Source organism: Dama dama, chromosome 10 (genome assembly GCF_033118175.1).
Source record: "Dama dama isolate Ldn47 chromosome 10, ASM3311817v1, whole genome shotgun sequence".
Classification (NCBI taxonomy): Eukaryota; Metazoa; Chordata; class Mammalia; order Artiodactyla; family Cervidae; genus Dama; species Dama dama.
Genome location: NC_083690.1, coordinates 9928678 through 9948229, shown reverse-complemented (window position 1 = coordinate 9948229; position 19552 = coordinate 9928678).

Below are 19552 nucleotides of genomic sequence, written 5' to 3'. Positions count from 1 at the left end.
ATCGCAGTGACAGTATAAATGATGATGATGGTAATAAAGAACATTTCCAAGAATGAGTTCCAGGGTTTTTGTTTTGTCCCTGGAAGTGGGAAAAGGAGCAGAGGTTAGCAGCAGATTGCAGTGTGCACACAGGAAGAATTCAGATTTAATGACTCCAGGTCTTATGGTGAATCCTGCTCAGGCAGTGGTTTGCCAAAGGAGACCCAGATGACTGTATATTTTCCAATAAGTCAGCCACTGTGAGTTGATTAAAGATGATGAGCTGTAGGACCAAAGGCAAATGAAAGCATCAAAGAGATCTTTCGATGTGAAGTTGAGCGGCAAAGCCCACGTTGGCTGAGAGTGATAGAGCAGTGTCAGATGAAAATGGATGAAAGGTATCTGCTGATGAAAGAGGAAGAATGTGGAAACCAATCTTACTCTGTCCAGGCCGGCATTTTCCACGTGGGTTTGAAGTTTAGATCAATGACATCTCCCCAGCTAACAGAATAAAGGCTTCACCATTCTCATCAAGGCAATTTTCAGAAGATGCCATTTCAAGTGGAGGTTATTGTTGCAGGAAGAACTTCTCTGATGATTTTCTCTTCTCGTGGCCGAAGAATACTAATGATGGTCAGGAGCCGGAATATAGAGAAACAGCTGGGATAAGATGCAGAAAGTTGCTGAAACTCAGACCAAGAAAACTTAGACTCCTTGGTCTTTGAAACACTGCTTAACAGGTAATAAGCACTCAATACATACCTATTGAATGAAAGTGTCTCAGATGCTGAAACGGTTTTCACCTCCCAGGGCCCCTCCACCCATGACTTAGTTAAATTGTATCCAAGGGATAAAAATAGCAACAGCTAAGAAGATGAACAACATCAGTTCAGTTCAATTCAGTTCAGTCCAGTCACTCAGTCATGTCCGACTCTTTGCAACGCTATGGACTGCAGAATGCCAGACTTCCCTGTCCATCACCAACTCCCAGAGTTTGTTCAAACTCATGTCCATCAAGTCGGTGATGCCATCCAACCATCTCATCCTCTGTCATCCCCTTCTCCTCCCGCCTTCCATCTTTCCCAGCATCAGGGTCTTTTCCAATAAGTCAGTTCTTTGCATCAGGTGGCCAAAGTATTGGAGTTTCACCTTCAGCATCAGTCCTTCCAATGTATATTTAGGACTGTTTTCCTTTAGGATGGACTGGTTGGATCTCCTTGCAGTCCAAGAAGATGAACAGCATGCTGCTACCAAGTCACTTCAGTCGTGTCCGACTCTGTGTGACCCCATAGACGGCAGCCCACCAGGCTCTGCCATCCCTGGGATTCTCCAGGCAAGAACACTGGAGTGGGTTGCCATTTCCTTCTCCAATGAACAGCACAGGAAAGCTCAAATAATGTGGGGAAAATAGGAGCAGCTGTCAGGGTTTCCCCAGTGGCTCAGTGGTAAAGAATTCACCTGCCAATGCAGGAGTCATGGGTTCTAGCCCTGGTGGGGGAAGATCCCACATGCCGCCGAGCAACTAAGCCCGGGTCCCACGACTACTGAGCCGGTGCTCCAGACCCTGGGAGCTGCAACAACCGAAGCCTTCACACCCATGCTCTGCAACAAGAGAAGCCACCACAGTGTGAAACCTGAGCACCGCAACTAGAGAGTCGCACCAGATCCCCACAACAAGAAAAGGCCACACAGCAACAAAGACCCAGTGTAACCAGAAATCAATAAACTTATAATAAAAAGAAAAGCTGCCAATGTGATTGTAATTCTTGCACTCAATTAATATTTGTTGAGAGTTCTACTTGAAGTGTGATGTGTAGGAGTTGAGGATTGCAAAATTAAGCCATCTAAACCCATAGAGCTTATGGACCAGAAAGAGGTAGAAATATAAATACCCATTTATCCATTTGTACAAGAAAATTTATTGACTACTTGCTATATTTCAGGGGACACGGATACAAACAAGACAAAATTCATGGCCTCCACAAAGTTCATGGTCTGCAGGGGAAGACAGATAATGAAACAGAAAATTATGTCACTGTGAGGAGTGCTGTGCTAAAGGCAGCTGTAGGGTCAGGATAAAACTGTATTAATCTACTTCCTCTGTGGTCCAGTGGTTAAGACTCCGAGCCTCCAATGCTGGGGGTGCAGGTTCGAGCCCTGGTCAGGGAACTAAGATCCCACACACCATACGGTGGGCCAATAAATAAGTAAATAAAGCTGCATTTAGTTCCGATGGTTGGAGGATGTAAGTTATCAACTAAGGAAGCTTGGCAGGGTTCGCCACCCGGAATGTTGCTTGGTGAATTGCCAAGGCTGAGAGCTATCTATTTTTCCCCCAAATAGTTAACCAATTACTTAACCCCTAGAGATTGAATAAGCCTTCTGTCTCACACCACTTTGAAACAGCACCTTTGTTATGAAGTTGCTACCTTGCTGTGTCAGTATCATATTAGCCTGTGTCAGTCTGTCTCCTCCGGTTCCATTAATCTTTCTCTTCCTGCATAATGCCATACTATTAAATTTATTGTCCTCCCACAGCACTCACAGATATTAAACACAATCTCACCTTGTTACCTTGCTTAATTTTTTTTTCTGGGCCAAATGTGTTTTAGAATCAGTTTGTCAAGTTTCCCAAAAAATGTCCTACCAGGATTTATGTCGTAATTGCATTAAACCAGTAAATTAATTGAGAGAACCTGTTTATAATATCAACTCTTGCCTCTTAAGATGATGATGTGTTTCGACATGAAGCCAAGGTACTTGTGAGTGTTCCTCAGTACAGTTTTATAATTTAATTCATATATTATGTTTATTCCTTGAGGGTTTAAAAACTAATTATTTTAGTTGCTATGGGGGAATGGGGTTGTTTCACATTATATTTTCTAACTGCTAATGGCTAACACATAAGAAAGCTGCTCATTTGTGTGTGTTTATTTGTTTATTTTTGTGTGTAGCCACTGCACTGCCTTTTCTTTTTGTTGTTCAGTTGCTCAGTCATGTCCAACTCTTTTGGACCCCGTGGACTGTAGCAGACCAGGCTCCTCCAGCCTCCACCATCTCCTGGAGCTTGCTCAAACTCATGTCCCTTGAGTCGGTGATGCCATCCAACCATCTCATCTTCTGTCACCCCCCATGTCCTCCTCTCCTCAATCATTCCCAGCATCAGGGGCTTTTCCAATGAGTTGGCTGTTTGCATCAAGTGGCCCAAAGTATTGGAGCTTCAGCTTCAGCATCAGTCCTTCCAATGAATATTTACAGTTGATTTCCTCTCCTTTAGGATTGAATGGTTTGATCTCTTTGCTGTCCAATGGACTCTCAGGAGCCCTAGTCTTATTCTAAGACTTCTTCAAATGTTTCTCCTGTGTTAGATAATCATATAAACAATGATAGTTCTGGACTTCCCTGGTGATCCGGTGGTTAAAACTCCACCCTCCCACGAAAAGGGGCTTGGGTTGGCTCCCTGGTCGACTGTATTTCATGCAATTCCTGGTTCATAGTAAAATTTAGGTTAAAGGTAGCTCTGATTTTATTGTTGTAGTATTGTGGTTGTCTTCATGCTATTTTCCTAATAAATTAACAATACTTATGACCCTCTACACTATAAGCTCCTAAAGGGCAGACTCTATTGTTATTCTTTGTGGTTTTTAGCCTACTCAGCATAGAGTTTCTAGGATATAGTCTAAATTTGCCTGAGTCACTCATTTAGTGCCCTTGACGAAAAGGAGTCTTCAGGGACTTCCCTGGTGGTCCAGTGGTTAAGAATCCCAATGCAGGGGGCACAGGTTCAATCCCTGGTCAGAGACCTACGATCCCACCTGACAGCCTTCATGTCCAGTGAGTAAATAAATAACATTTCTACTAAAAAATGTATCATCCTTTAAAAAAAAAGTATACATAGCAATTGAGCAGCTCCTGGCACTTGAAAATTATGGTGCCCATAAGTATTAAAATGTGACACTTAAAAAAACTTTGGCAATTAAAAAAATTATTTAAAAAAAAGTTCTCAGCATTGTCGGAATTTGGGACTTCCCTGGTGGTGCAGAGGCTAAGACTCCACACGCCCAATGCAGGGGGCCCAGGTTCCATCCCTGCAGGGAACTAGATCCCAAGTGAGTGTGCTCAGTCGCTCAGTCATGTCTAACTCATCGAAACCCCATGGACTGTAGCCGGCCAGGCTCCTCTGTCTGTGGGATTCTTCAAGCAAGAATACTGGGGTGGGTTGCCATTTCCTTCTCCAGGAGATCTTCCTGACCCAGGGATCAAACCTGCGTTTCTTCAGTCTCCTGCATTGGCGCCAAATTCTTTACCACTGTGCCACCTGGGAAGCCTGCACATCACAACTCAGAGTTCACTTGCTGCAATGAAAGATCCCATATGCCACAGCTAAGACTGGGAGCAGCCTAATTAATTTTTTTAAAAAAAGGTGGCTTCACAACCTAGATGCCCATCAGCAGACGAATGGATAAGAAAGCTGTGGTACATATACACTATGGAATATTACTCAGCCATTAAAAAGAATTCATTTGAATCAGTTCTAATGAGCTGGATGAAACTGGAGCCCGTTATACAGAGTGAAGTAAGCCAGAAAGATAAAGACCGATACAGTATACTAATGCATATATATGGAATTTAAAAAGATGGTAATGATAACCCTATATGCAAAACAGAAAAAGAGACACAGATGTACAGAACAGACTTTTGGACTTTATGGGAGAAGGTGAGGGTGGGATGTTCTGAGAGAATAGCATTGAAATAAGTATACTATCAAGGGTGAAACAGATCACCAGCGCAGGTTGGATGCATGAGACAAGTGCTCAGGGCTGGTACACTGGGAAGACCCAGAAGGATCGGATGGGGAGGGAGGCGGGAGAGGGGATCAGGATGGGGAACACACGTAAATCCATGGCTGATTCATGTCAATGTATGGCAAAAAACTACTACAATATTGTAAATTAATTAGCCTCCAACTAATAAAAATAAATTAAAAAAAAAAGGAAAAAGGTGGCTTCAGGTTATTCATACCTATTGGACCAGATTAATTAATTTTTTTTAAAAGACGGCTTCAGGCTATCCATAACTATTGAACCAGGGTCTCCAGAGATTGGTCCCAGAACTAAGGATTTTTAGTAATCACCAAGCAACTCTCTGTACCCTAATTTGATAGCACTGTCTTAGTGACTAACACCGTGAGTGCTCAGTACATGTCAACTGAATGATATGAATGAAAGTAATTGCACTGGATCACACAGCTGATTAAGTGGTTTAGCAGGGAATTCACAAGTCACTTTATTATTAGGGACAAAAGCAACCTCAGTTATAGCAAGTTGTTAAGACTTCCCAATCTATGATTCATTATTAAAACTCAAGGGCTTTAGGTAATAAGTGGTGCAGAGTAGGCACTCAGCCTAGTGTTGCGTTGGTGGGTGATACACGGACAGGAGGGAACCAGAGCCACGGCACCAGCCCCTGAGCTCAGCAACACTCCTCGGTGAACTCAGGGAAGAAGGGCAGATAAACCCCAGGTTGTCCCTCTCATCACTCTCACCATAGCATCTCAGCATCGCTTTGAAAGGAAACCCTCTTCTGTAGCATCAGCCCCATTGTTGCAGATACACTCATTAATTTTGCTAATTAAAGATCCAAAATAATCATTTGTCTTTTCCGCTTGAGGAGATTCATCCAACTCCCAAATACTTGTGGTTTGTTCTTGTTCTTTTTTCAATTATAAAAGTAACATATGTTTATTGGAGAAAACTTGGAAGATAGAGACAAACATAAAAAGTAAAATAAAACATCAGCCACAATCCCTCCATGTATTATTGTTATCATTTGAAGGCAGCTCTTGCCTTCCTGTTTTATTAGGATTTTTTTTTTACACACCTCATAAGTTGCAGAGCTCTGGTAAGTGTTGTTTATGTTATAAAAAGGATTCAAAACATTATTTTCAACAACTACATAATAGTCTGTCACACGGAGTATGACATACCTTTTATTCTACTATTGGACTTTTGTAGCTTATTACCAGAGTCTCATTATTACAAAGAATGGTTTCTTGAGCATCCTTGTAGATGCACACATTAAATTTGTTTTCACTTGGGATTATTTCCTGATGATAAATCCCTACAAGTGGAGTTACTGTATCAACAGGTAATAGCATTTCTAAAGTTCAGGATATGTATTAGCTGCTTTTCACAGTGTTTGCAAAAATGTACGTCCCCTACGGTGAGTCTGATGGTATCTGTGTATGACATTTTCTGGTTTGTTCATTCATTTATTGGGAACTGTTCTCCCCAGATAAAAGGAAGGCTTCTAAAAATTGGGAGAAGCATTCCAAAAGCATCACTGGGGACTTCCCCGGGGGAGCAGTGGATGAGAGTTCGCCTGCCAATGCAGGGGACAAGGGTTTGATTCCTGGTGCAGGAACCTCCCACCCGCGGAGGAGCAACTAAGCCTGTGGGCCACAATTACTGAAGCCCGCGTGCTCGAGAGCCTGGGAGCCGCAACTACTGAGCCTGCCCACCTAGCACTGTGCTCCTCAACGCGAGAAGCCACCGCCGTGAGGAGCCCCCTCGCAGCAACGAGAGAAAGCGCTCACAGCAGTGAAGACCCAGCACCTCCAAAATAAACAAACAAATGTTTTAATAATAATAATAACACTAAAAGCATTGTCGGTCCTGGACAGCAGAAGCCCAGTTAACAAGTTTACATGCCTCACTTTCCCTGAACTTTTTAAAATTATTTTTGTATCTTTTGACCATACCACAAGGCATGTGGGATCTTAGTTCCCCAACCGGAATTGAACCTGTGACCCCTGCATTGAAAGTCTGAAGTCTTAACCACTGGGCTACCAGGGAAGTTCCATCCCTGAACCCTTATCTCAAAAGAATTAGACTAGGTGAGTTTTGATTGGCATCTGCCATTTGATAGTTTGACCTCACAGAACATGCTCTGCTTTGGGTGTGGAAAGGAGTTGAGTTTATGAAGAAAGATGAGTCAAAGTGAGACTAATGGGAATGAACTGAGTCCCAGGATCCTGGGAGGAAATTTTGATTCCATCACTGACTAGCTGTGAATTTGGACACATAACTTACCTTTTCAGCCTCAGTGTCTTTTTTTTTTTTTTTTTTAATTTTTTTTTTAATTATTATTATTATTTTTTTCCAGTGGGTTTTGTCATACATTGATATGAATCAGCCATGGATTTACATGTATTCCCAATCCCGATCCCCCCTCCCACCTCCCGCTCCACCTGATTCCTCTGGGTCTTCCCAGTGCACCAGGCCGGAGCACTTGTCTCGTGCATCCCTCCTGGGCTGGTGATCTGTTTCACCATAGATAGTATACATGCTGTTCTTTTGAAATATCCCACCCTCACATTCTCCCACAAAGTTCAAAAGTCTGTTCTGTATTTCTGTGTCTCTTTTTCTGTTCTGCATATAGGGTTATCGTTATCACCTTTCTAAATTCCATATACATGTGTCAGTATGCTGTAATGTTCTTTATCTTTCTGGCTTACTTCACTCTGTATAATGGGCTCCAGCTTCATCCATCTCATTAGGACTGGTTCAAATGAATTCTTTTTAATGGCTGAGTAATATTCCATGGTGTATATGTACCACAGCTTCCTTATCCATTCATCTGCTGATGGGCATCTAGGTTGCTTCCATGTCCTGGCTATTATAAACAGTGCATGAAAAAACAGACAGAGAAATTAAGGAAACAATACCATTCACCATTGCAACAAAAAGAATAAAATACTTAGGAGTATATCTACCTAAAGAAACAAAGGACCTATACATAGAAAACTATAAAACACTGATGAAAGAAATCAAAGAGGACACAAACAGATGGAGAAACATACCATGCTCATGGATTGGAAGAATCAATATTGTCAAAATGGCTATTCTACCCAAAGCAATCTATAGATTCAATGCAATCCCTATCAAGCTACCAACGGTATTTTTCACAGAACTAGACCAAAGAATTTCACAATTTGTATGGAAATACAAAAAACCTCGAATAGCCAAAGTAATCTTGAGAAAGAAGAATGGAACTGGAGGAATCAACCTGCCTGACTTCAGACTCTACTACAAAGCCACAGTCATCAAGACAGTATGGTACTGGCACAAAGACAGAAATATAGATCAATGGAACAGAATAGAAAGCCCAGAGATAAATCCACGAACCTATGGACACCTTATCTTTGACAAAGGAGGCAAGGATATACAATGGAAAAAAGACAACCTCTTTAACAAGTGGTGCTGGGAAAACTGGTCAACCACTTGTAAAAGAATGAAACTAGAACACTTTCTAACACCATACACAAAAATAAACTCAAAATGGATTAAAGATCTAAATGTAAGACCAGAAACTATAAAACTCCTAGAGGAGAACATAGGCAAAACACTCTCCGACATAAATCAAAGCAAGGTCCTCTATGACCCACCTCCCAGAATATTGGAAATAAAAGCAAAACTAAACAAATGGGACCTAATGAAGCTTAAAAGCTTTTGCACTACAAAGGAAACTATAAGTAAGATGAAAAGACAGCCCTCAGATTGGGAGAAAATAATAGCAAATGAAGAAACAGACAAAGGATTAATCTCAAAAATATACAAGCAACTCCTGCAGCTCAATTCCAGAAAAATAAATGACCCAATCAAAAAATGGGCCAAAGAACTAAACAGACACTTCTCCAAAGAAGACATACAGATGGCTAACAAACACATGAAAAGATGCTCAACATCACTCATTATTAGAGAAATGCAAATCAAAACCACAATGAGGTACCATTACACGCCAGCCAGGATGGCTGCTATCCAAAAGTCTACAAGCAATAAATGCTGGAGAGGGTGTGGAGAAAAGGGAACCCTCTTACACTGTTGGTGGGAATGCAAACTAGTACAGCCGCTATGGAAAACAGTGTGGAGATTCCTTAAAAAACTGGAAATAGAACTGCCATATGACCCAGCAATCCCACTTCTGGGCATACACACTCAGTGTCTTTTTAAAAAAATATTTATTTATTTATTTGGCTGTATCAGGTCTTAGTTGCAGCACCCGGGATCTTCGTTATATTGTGCAAGATCTTTATTTGCAGCACACAGTCTTAGCTCCCTGAGCAGGGATTAAACCCACGTCCCTTGCATTGCAAAGTGGATTCATTCTTCTTTTTCTATTACTTTACTATTTAACTGGAGGATAATTGCTTTACAATACAGTGTTGGTTTCTGCTGCACAAAAAGGTGAACCAGCCATAAGTATACATATATCCCCTACCTCTCCAGCCTCCCCAACCCCATCCCACCCCTCTAGGTCATTTCAGAGCATGAGGCTGACCTCCCTGTGTTATATAGCAGCTTCCCACTAACTAGCTATTTTACACAAGGCGGTGTATATATGGCAATGCTACTCTTTCAATTCGTCCCACTCTCTCATCCCCCACTGTGTCCACAAGTTCGTTCTTTACATCTGCGTTTCTATTCCTACCCTGCAAATAGGTCCATCAGTACCATTTTTCTAGATTCCGTTCAGTTCAGTTCAGTCACTCAGTCATGTCCGACTCTTTGTGACCCCATGGACTGCAGCACACCAAGTTTCCCTGTCCAACACCAACTCCCGGAGTTTGCTCAAACTCATGTCCATCGAGTTGGTGATGCCATCCAACCATCTCATCCTCTGTCGTCCCCTTCTCCTCCTGCCTTCAGTCTTTCCCAGCATCAGGGTCTTTTCCAATGAGTCAGTTCTTCATATCAGGTGGCCAAAGTATTGGAACTTCAGCATCAGTCTTTCCAATGAATATTCAGGACTGATTGCCTTTAGGATTGACTGATTTGAACTCCTTGCAGTGCGTATATATGCTAGATTCTATATATGTGCATTAATATATAATATTTGTTTTTCTCTTTCTGACTTATTTCACTCTATTTAACAGGCTCTAGGTTCATCCGCCTCAGTTCTACTGACTCACATTCCTTCCTTTTTATGGACAAGGCAGATACTTAACCACTGGACCACCAGGGACATCCCAGCCTCGGTGTCTATCAAATGGGACTAGTATTAGTACCTGCCTCATCATATATCTGATATGAAGATCAAATGTCATCATCCACAGAGATAACTTAGCTATGAGACATCACTGTTTGACAGATGAGAAAACCAAGTCTTAATGAGTGAGCCGGTCATGTCACATAGTGTGTTATTTGCAGAACTTTCAGGGAAAACCAGCCCCATCTGGACCCCAATGGGTTCAAAGCCGGACCCATCTCCTCTGTGCCATTCTGCTTCCCCATCTCCTCCCCTCCCTGGAGGGCCTCCCGACGGCACCCGGAGCTGCTCTTGGAGGGATGAACTGAGCCTAAGCCCATCGTGTGTGGTGTTCATTTGTCTCAGCCTTGGGCTCCCTGCTCAGGTGTCGGACCTCCTCTGAGCCACGAGGAAGGGATGTTGAGAGTTGATAAGGCTCTGCTGTCATTGGAGAGAAACGGTTGAGACAGAGATGGTCTTTGAGCCCATCCATGGTGGTGAATGAAGAGCTGTGAGCTGCTCCTCAGACCCATTTAAAACAACAAAAAGACACCATTCAGCCAGAATTCCCTCTGCCGAGTGTGTCTCCTATTAAGCCTTCCTTTGTGTGGGGCCAACAATGGGTCATGATATCCTCGGCTGGTGAAAGGGAACAATATGCCTCCAAGGGAGTACAAGATGGCATTTCTCTGAGATACCTTTTGTTAGGTGAGCTGTCATTGAAATATGGAGACGGGGGACCATGATAAGCAAAGTGTTTCTGAGCACAGAGTTATGCGAAGAAGATGGTAACGAATGAAGCTTTCTGAATAGCCCCACGGGCACTTAGCTCTGAGAGGATGAGAAGGACTTTTTTTTTTATGATTTTGCATAAGAAGAATGAGGATGGAGCTGTGAACGTGGGTCTTCTTCCCAGGATCCTCCCTCAAGGTACAGCTTTCTGAGAAACATCATCAACACCCTCAGTGTTCCTTCCTCCTTGCCTCATCACCCCACCAGCATCAGCACCGTGGGTACCATTTTTGAAGTGCTTATGATGGGCTGGGTCTTCACGTCCATTCTCGCATGGTATTACCATGACAGTGATAAGAGGTTGTTCTCTTTCTTTATATTTTATGGGTAAGGAAACTGAGGCTCCAAGAAGGTAAGGAAGTTGCCATTAGTCCCATGGTGTGCAGAAAAGAATTTAACCTTGCCCAAAGAAAGATGTGGCTTCCCTGATAGCTCAGTTGGTAAAGAATCTGCCTGCAATGCAGGAGACCCCAGTTCAATTCCTGGGTCAGGAAGATCCCCTGGAGAAGGGAAAGGCTACTCACTTCAGTATTCTGGCCTGGAGAATTCCGTGGACTGTATGGTCCATGGAAGAGTTGGACACGACTGAGCGACTTTCACTTTCAAAAAAAGATGTGGTTTTTGCCCTTAATTTCACAGAGATAATCACTAAGCCGTTAGAATGGCAGACCTGGAGGAATACATTTGGGCTTCCTAGGAGGCGCTAGTGGTAAAGAACTCACCTGCCAATGCAGGAGACATAAGAGACAAGGGTTCGATCCCTGGGTTGGGAAGATCCCCCTGAAGGAGGGCATAGCAACCCACTGCATTATTCATGCCTGGAGAATCTCATGGACAGAGGAGGCTGGTGGGATACAGTCCATGGGGTCACGAAGAGTTGGACACGACTGAGTGACTTAGCAGGCACGCAAACAGGAGTACTTTTGACACTTGGGAGTCTCCTGTCATACCACGTGATTTAGGGTGGGGGCTGAGTCACACATATCAGCTCAACTTCTAGAAGTCTGGAGACTGAGATCAGACACAAGAATGGTCAACAAAGCCTATGAGATTTAGCCCCAGTAATACCGAGGCCCCAATAACACTGAGGCCTGGGTGGGCTTCCCGGGTTGGCAAGACTCCATAGGTATTGTCATACATGGTTGCCAGGAAAAGTTTTGTCCTCCTGCTCGCTGGAAGGTAACCACGGGAAGCCCTATGCCTGCCCTTTTCTGGACTCTGTCCCATGGGTCTCTTCCCCTCGACTGATTTTTATCTGTCTGCTTTCATTGTAATAAATCATAAGTGTGAGTTTTACAGCTTTCACTGAGTTCTGTGACTCCTTCTAGTGAATTACATCACCTGAGAGTTGCCTTGTGTGTGTGTGTGTTCTGAGTCGCTTCAGTTGTGTCTGACTCTTTGCAACCCTGTGGACTGTAGCCCACCAGGCTCCTCTGTCCTTGGGATTCTCCAGGCAAGAATACTGGAGTGGGTTGCCATCCCTCCTCCAGGGGATCTTCCCAACCCAGGGATTGAACCCATGTCTCTCATGTCTCCTGCATTGGCAGGTGGGTTCTTTACCACTAGAGCCACGTGGGAAGCCCAAGAATTGCCTTAGGGACACCCAAAATTCCAATTAATGTCAAAAGTGAGGGTGGTTTTGGGAATTTCCAAACTCTGCATTTGGTGTCAAAAGGGAGGGTGGTCTTGTGGACGGGTAGAGTGAGATTTGAACGCTGGTTGATCTGACTCCAAATCCACTGGTCTTTGATAAGATAGTTTATGGGAGCAAGTCTCAAGCACAGTCTCAAACATGGCTATGTATGAAGATTGTATGGGAGTTTGTCAAATATATGGATAACTGTATACCATCTCAGTCCTACTGAAAGATAATTTCTAGGAGTTAACATCATGGAATGTCTGCTGTTTGGTTTTAATAACGTCTCTGATTGATTCTCATAGGGTTAGCCTGGCACCAGTCCATAGATGCTGATAACAACATTACTTCATGAAAGTCCCCTTGCTCCATTGTTTCAAAGGCATTTTCCTACTCAAGCATTTAGTTCTCACATGTGATGAGTCCCTCAAGGTGTTTGGGATTCTCCTTGAGGGTGGGGACAGTAGCTTTTTATTTCTGCATCTTTCATAGCCAACATAAAGATTGGCACATCAGGTGTTTGTCAGATGAATGAATTAATATATTTCTGGTCTGACAAGTTCATAACTAACTACATCATCTGGTGCAAATGATTGTGAAATAAATTAATACTTATTATTGCTATTATTTAATACTAAAGAATAAAACTATTAATTAATGTATTTAAGTGTGAAAGTGTTAGTTGCTCAGTCATGTCCGAGTCTGTGATGCCATGGACAATAACCCACTAGGCTCCTCTGTCCATGGAATTCTCCAGGCCAGAATACTGGAGTAGGTAGCCGTTCTCTTCTCCGGGGAATCTTCCTGACTCAGGGATCGAACTTGTGTCTCCTGCATTGCAGGCATATTCTTTACCATCTGAGCCACCAGGGGAACTTAAGTGTATTTTAATTAAATATTTGATTAAAATTTTAAAAATTAGTATTAAATAATTTTTTACGATATAAGGGCTAACAGAGAGAAAACTTAATTAACCTCAATATACCTCTGGCTTCCCACACTGAAACTGCCAATCACAGGGACAGAGCCTCAGAGAGATCCACCCCCGTTCTGACCTAGAGGAAGGAGAGGACTTGGTCAAGAAGTCGGATCACTGAGTGCCCCTCCTTCCTCCAGCACCGTACCAGGCACCGCGTGCGTCATTTCATTTCCTCCACAGGTAACTGTCCCAAAGGGTCTCTGAGCCTACCGTTTTCTCAGCTTAAAATGCTTGTCTCCTGGTCTTGGTCCTTATTCATCCTTAAGATCGGAATCTCGCGGACATGAACACATCTTCCTTCAAACCAGGTGCCTTCTCTCTATTCTATGCTCTCAGAGCAGATGTTGTTCCATCTGTGGGACTGAGCTCTTGGAATTTCATCTGCTCATCTATGCAATTCTTCTTCCTTTTCTCCTAAGCCCCACTGTAATGAGCAAAGAGGACCTTTCACCTAGGACAGGGATCGTATTTACTCCCAGGACCCAGCACAACACCTGATACTGGACAGCTTCACAGACCTACTACAGAATGGATAAACCAACCCTCAGGTGGGCTTCCCTGGTGCCTCAGCATCCACCTCATCTGCCAATGCAGGAGACCGGGGTCCATCCCTGGGTGGGGAAGACCCCCTGCAGGAGGGCATGGCAACCCACTCCAGTATTCTTACCCGGAGAATACCATGGACGGAGGAGCCTGGTGGGCTATGGTCCATGGGGTCACAGAGTCAGACAGGCCTGAGCGACTAAACAATGCGTTACATTTAAGGCTCGTGGAGGGACGTCTTGCCCCAGGTTGCGTGGCCGGGAAGCCGCAAAGCTGGGGCAAAAGTCCTCTTGATTCTGACGTCTCTGCTCTCTTCTCCCCCATCCCCGCCTCCTCCTGGAAGGGCTGGGAAACTCAGAGCAGACTGAAGAAGACCCTCTCAGCGGCAGCTGCCATCTGACAAGCCGAGGAGGCAGGAGCTGCGGGGAAAGGATAAAGGGCTATCTATTATCCACCGGGTTTTAGAGGGAGAGTCACTTTAGCAGATTATTTCCCAGAGACCAGGGATTTTGACCCCTCACTGAGGGAAGTGTCACACGGGGTAATGCGAGTTTATAAACTGCTCCCCTGGCCTTTGGGGAAGTGGAGAGTGTAGGAGAGAGGCTTTAAATGGGGTCAAAAGAGGACCCCATTAAAATGGCATTTGGCTGAAACCCAGGCTCTAACAACACCACCTCCATTTTGAAAGGGAGGAAGGGCTATTTACTCAGCTCAGCAAATCTCATTTTGCTGTCCTGAAGGCAATGGGATGGAATGAGATACACAAGGGCTTTGAGGGCAAAGAGGCTGGGAATGGAGCTTAGATGTGCTACTTGTGAGCTGTGTGATGTAGGGAAAGTTGCTTAACTTTTCTGTGCCTCAATTTCCTTGTTGGGAATAGGAGGACAATGCCTATATTACATGGCATTAGGGAATACTCAACAAGACAAAGAACTTAAAAGCACCAAGCAGGGTTTCTATCACAGGGCAGACACTCAGGAGACCTTAGGTCTCATTGAATGAAAAGTACTCATTTGAATTAAGGCTTCCATTGTTAGAATGGGGGCAGACAACTGGGATCATGAAAGGAGGATAACAAGGAACTAGTGACCCTTAGGGTCTCCCCCAAAACAAGGATACCCTGGTTTTCCTTCACATTTCCTGTCTTTGAGTATTAACATACACCAGATCCATGTTTTGGATGCAGTTGTTTGACATGGGCTTTCCCAGTGACTCAGCAGTAAAGAATCTGCCTGCAATGCGGGAGACACAGGTTCAATCCCTGGGTCCAGAAGATTCCCTGGAGGAGGGCATGACAGCCCACTGTATAGTACACTTGCCTGGAGAATCCCATGGACAGAGGAGCCTGGTGGGCCCCAGTCCATGGGTTTGCAAAGAGTCTGACACAACTTTAGGGACTTAGCATGCCAGCACTCACACATTTGACATCAAAGCTTGAATAAACTGCACCGTTAGCATTTCCCTGGGAATTTTCCAAAGTGGCGATAAGTGACTTTGGCTTGGAGCTATCAGAATCACCCAATCCAGCTACTTTTTAAATTTTTTAATTTATCAATTTATTTATTTTTAGCTGTGTTAGGTCTTTGTTGCAGCTCGAAGGCTTCTCTAGTTTCAGGGCATGGGCTTTGGAGCACGCGGGTCAGTAGTTGAGGTGAATGGGCTTAGTTACTCCAAGGCATGTGGGATCTTAGTTCCCCTACCAGGGATCAAACTCATGTCCCCTACATTGGAGGGTGGATTCTTAACCACTGGACCACCAGGGAAGTCCCCCCAGTCCAGTTATTTATTTGGTGTGGATGGTTACAGCAATATCTAACATTCTAGGGATCAATGCTTACCACGAGCCAGACAATGGATTAATATCCAGACATTAATGTATTCACAGCGTTTGATCTTCACAAACTAAAAAGCTCAATACTGTTTTTAACTACAGCTCAGAGAGGTTGCCCAAGATCACATAGCTGCTAAGTGATGGGATTTAGATCTGATGCAAGCAGTCGAACTCCACAGCCTTTGCGCAAAGCTTCTAGGGTGCATCTTTCCCACCTGAGCAGGCTTCTCCTCTTTAGTAAGTCCTGAGATGTTTAAGCCCAGGGATAATGATGCTGAATCTGGCTTCTGTACATGGACAACAAATTAAATCTTGAAGACAGAGTTTCGGGTGAGGCAGAAAAGAATAGTGTTATTTGCTTTCCCAGGTGAAGGAGGCTGCAGTGGACTAATGCCCTCAAAACTGACCCGGAGCGGGTAGTGAGAAATCTTGTCTGTTCAGGGCATGATCAGCTTGTGGTCAGTCTTCTGATTGGTTGCTGGTGAGGTAATCAGGAGTCAGCATCATCAGCCTTCTGGTTTCAATGGTCTGAGGTCTCTGTGCTTGTGGGCAGCAGGCAGTCAGCTTCTCCCACCTGGTGGGGGTTTCAGCATCTGCAAAACAGACAAAGATATTATTGTGTGAATCCCTTGATGGAGTTCAGGACCTGCCCCAAGAATGCACTATTGTTTCCTGACTACTCCTCCACTGTCTTTACATCCCTTTCCTTTCCTTATTCAGTTCAGTTCAGGTCAGTTGCTCAGTTGTGTCCGACTCTTTGCGACCCCATGGACTGCAGCACGCAAGGCCTCCCTGTCCATCACCTGTATGAACTTGCCTGATGGAACTTAAGTTGCTTAAGTAACAACTTTTCACAAATTTGTTCCAAGCCCAGTGACATATTTATTTTATTTTATTTTTGGCATGTGAGATCTTTGTTCCCTGACCAGAGATTGAACCTGTGCCCACTTTAGTGAAAGCGTGGGGTCTTAACCACTGGGCCACCAGAAGTCCCTCCAAACCCAGTATTTTTTTTCTTAATCTTTCTGTATTTGAAATTTTTCATTCATGCTTATTCTCATTTTAAGCAGATTTCTGATGGCACCTCATCTAGCAGCTTTTTTTTTAATCCTGTGATTTTTTTTTTCAATATCAAAGTGAGTTTTGAAGAGGTGCATTATCTAAAATTTACAGATCAATGGACTGGGTCTCCTGGGGGTGGGAGAATACTTGTCATAGCAAAGGGACTCTAAAGCAACTAATTTGGGCAGTGGAAAGAACATTAAAAAAAAAATGCTTGTACAGAAGCATGGGCCAGCAGAGACTCAGGACAGTGATGGGTTTGAACTTTTCTGTCTGAGTTTATTTCCAAATCTGTTTTAAAGGCAGGCCCCTGTGTGCTGAGTTAGCACCTCTTCTCTGCACTTGAATTAATATTGTTTTCTCTATGGGGTTTGAGTTCCTCAGAGAGTTGTGTGTCAACTACAAATTTGCACTTGCCAAGAGCATTTGCCTGGTTTTCCCTGGTACCTCAGTCAGTAAAGAACCCTCCCATAATGAAGGAGACCCAGGTTGGATCTCTGGCTCAAGAAGATTCCCTGGAGAAGGAAATGGCAAACCACTCCAGTATTCTTGCCTGGAGAATTCCAGGAAGAGAGGAGCCTGAATAACATCAGCAAGAACATTTGCCATCTGCCTGTGCTGCTGAAGCTGCTAACCTCTGACACTCTCTGAAGTGAATTCAGGGTGGAGAGTGAGGCACTTTGTGCTCCAGGGAAACTGGTGGAATAGGTCTTTAGATAGTTGGATATTTTCAGGAATTGATTTCATGATCCCAATGCTTGCATCTCCTTATATCTAGAAGAGCACTAAACTCCTTCATGGTGGCATCAGCTCCTCCTGACTAGCAGAAAACCCTTTGTAAAATAAGCACTTGATTGTATTGAACACCCCCTTCACCATAAAGAAGGCTGAGCACCAAAGAATTGATGCTTTTGAACTGTATTGTTGGAGAAGACTCTTGAGAGTCCCTTGGACTGCAAGGGAATCAAACCAATCAGTCCTAAAGGAAATCAACCCTGAACATTCATTGGAAGGACTGATGCTAAAGCCGAAGCTCCAACACTTTGGCCACCTGATGTGAAGAGCCGACTTATTGGAAAAGACCCTGATGCTGGGAAAGATTGAAGGCAGGAGAAGGGGACAAAAGAGGATGACATGTTTGGATGGCATCACTGACTCAGTGGACATGAGTTTGAGCAAGCTCTGGTAGATGGTGAATGACAGGGAAGCCTGGTATGCTGCGGTCCATGGGGTCGCAAAGGGTTGGACACAACTGAGTGACTGAATAGCAACAACCCCTTTCACGAAAATCTTATATATTGACCTTCCCCCTGGCTACCTCTTTGGAGCATTCTCTCAGAGCTATCTGAGGTGCTGTCTCCCAGGCTGCAGTCCCCATTTTGCTCCAAATAAAACTTAACTTGCAGCTCTCACATTGTGCATTGTATTTTAGTCTGCATGGTCACACCTGGGTGTCCCTCTCCCAGGACCTGAGAAGGGCAGCAGGTCTTGGAATGGGTGGAGCCACATCCGTGCGGCTGCAGCAAACTGCCACCCACTCATACTCCAGGCTGATGATGCTCGGTGATGCTCCGTTTGTTCCTGGAAAGTTCAACCACTCCTTGGCTTGTCCAGATGTTGCAGGAAGGGGCATGGCCTGAGAGTGGGCTCTTGTCTAACACTCGGAAATGAACTGTCTGAGGGGACACACATGCTGACAAAGAGATTTTATTGGGAGGGGGTGCCCCAGGCAGAGAGCAGGAGGGTCAGGGAAGCCAGGAGGACTGCTCAGCCACGTGGCTTGCAGCCTTGGGTTTTATGGAGATGGGGTTAGTTCCTGGATTGTCTTTGGCCAATCACTCTGACTCAGGGTCCTTCCTGGTGGTGCAGGCATTGCTCAGCCAAAACGGATGCCAGCGAGAAGGATTCTGGGAGGTGGTCAGTCACGTGGTGTCTCCTTTTGACCTTTCCCGAATTTTTCCAGTTGGTGTGGCTTGTTAGCTCTGTGTCCCTTACCAGGACTGCCTGTCGTAAAATAGCTCACATGAATGGTTGCTATGGTGCCTGGCCAGGGTGGGCGGTTTCAGTCAGTGTGCTTCCCCTAACACAGATGCTGCCCTATTACAGTCGCATCCAGGCAGCAGGCAGAGGCAGAAAATCCAAGTCATAAAATACAAGGATGTGCACACTTCTCATAAAGTTACTCTTCAGGCAAGTTATCTTTTAAATACAGGAATGGATGAGCTTGCTTCCCCATGACACCGTGCTGTCAAAGGCTTGGTGCTGGAAGGATACAAGAGATATGAAAGACACAAGCCCAGCCTCCCCTAGGAGATTTTATGTCTATATCGACTTAAAAAATATTCACAACCTGAAAGCTGAGAGTTATGTTTTAATCAGTGGGAATTTTTAGGACCTCGACTCCAGAAGGCAGCATCTTAAGTAACCCTGCCAGAACTGCTCTGAGGAGTAGGAGGGGAAGATACCAGCTTATATAGAAGTTATGCAGCAAAGGGCAGGTAGTCTGAACATCAAAATGTGTGCAAGTGTTCGGTCACTCAGCTGTGTCCAACTCTTTGTGACCCCATGGGCTGTGTAGCCCACCAGGCTCCTCTGTCCATGGAATTCTCCAGGCAAGAATACTGGAGTGGGTAGCCATCCCCTTCTCCAGGGGATCTTCCAGTCCCAGGGATCGAACCCGGGTCTCCTGCATTGCACATAAATC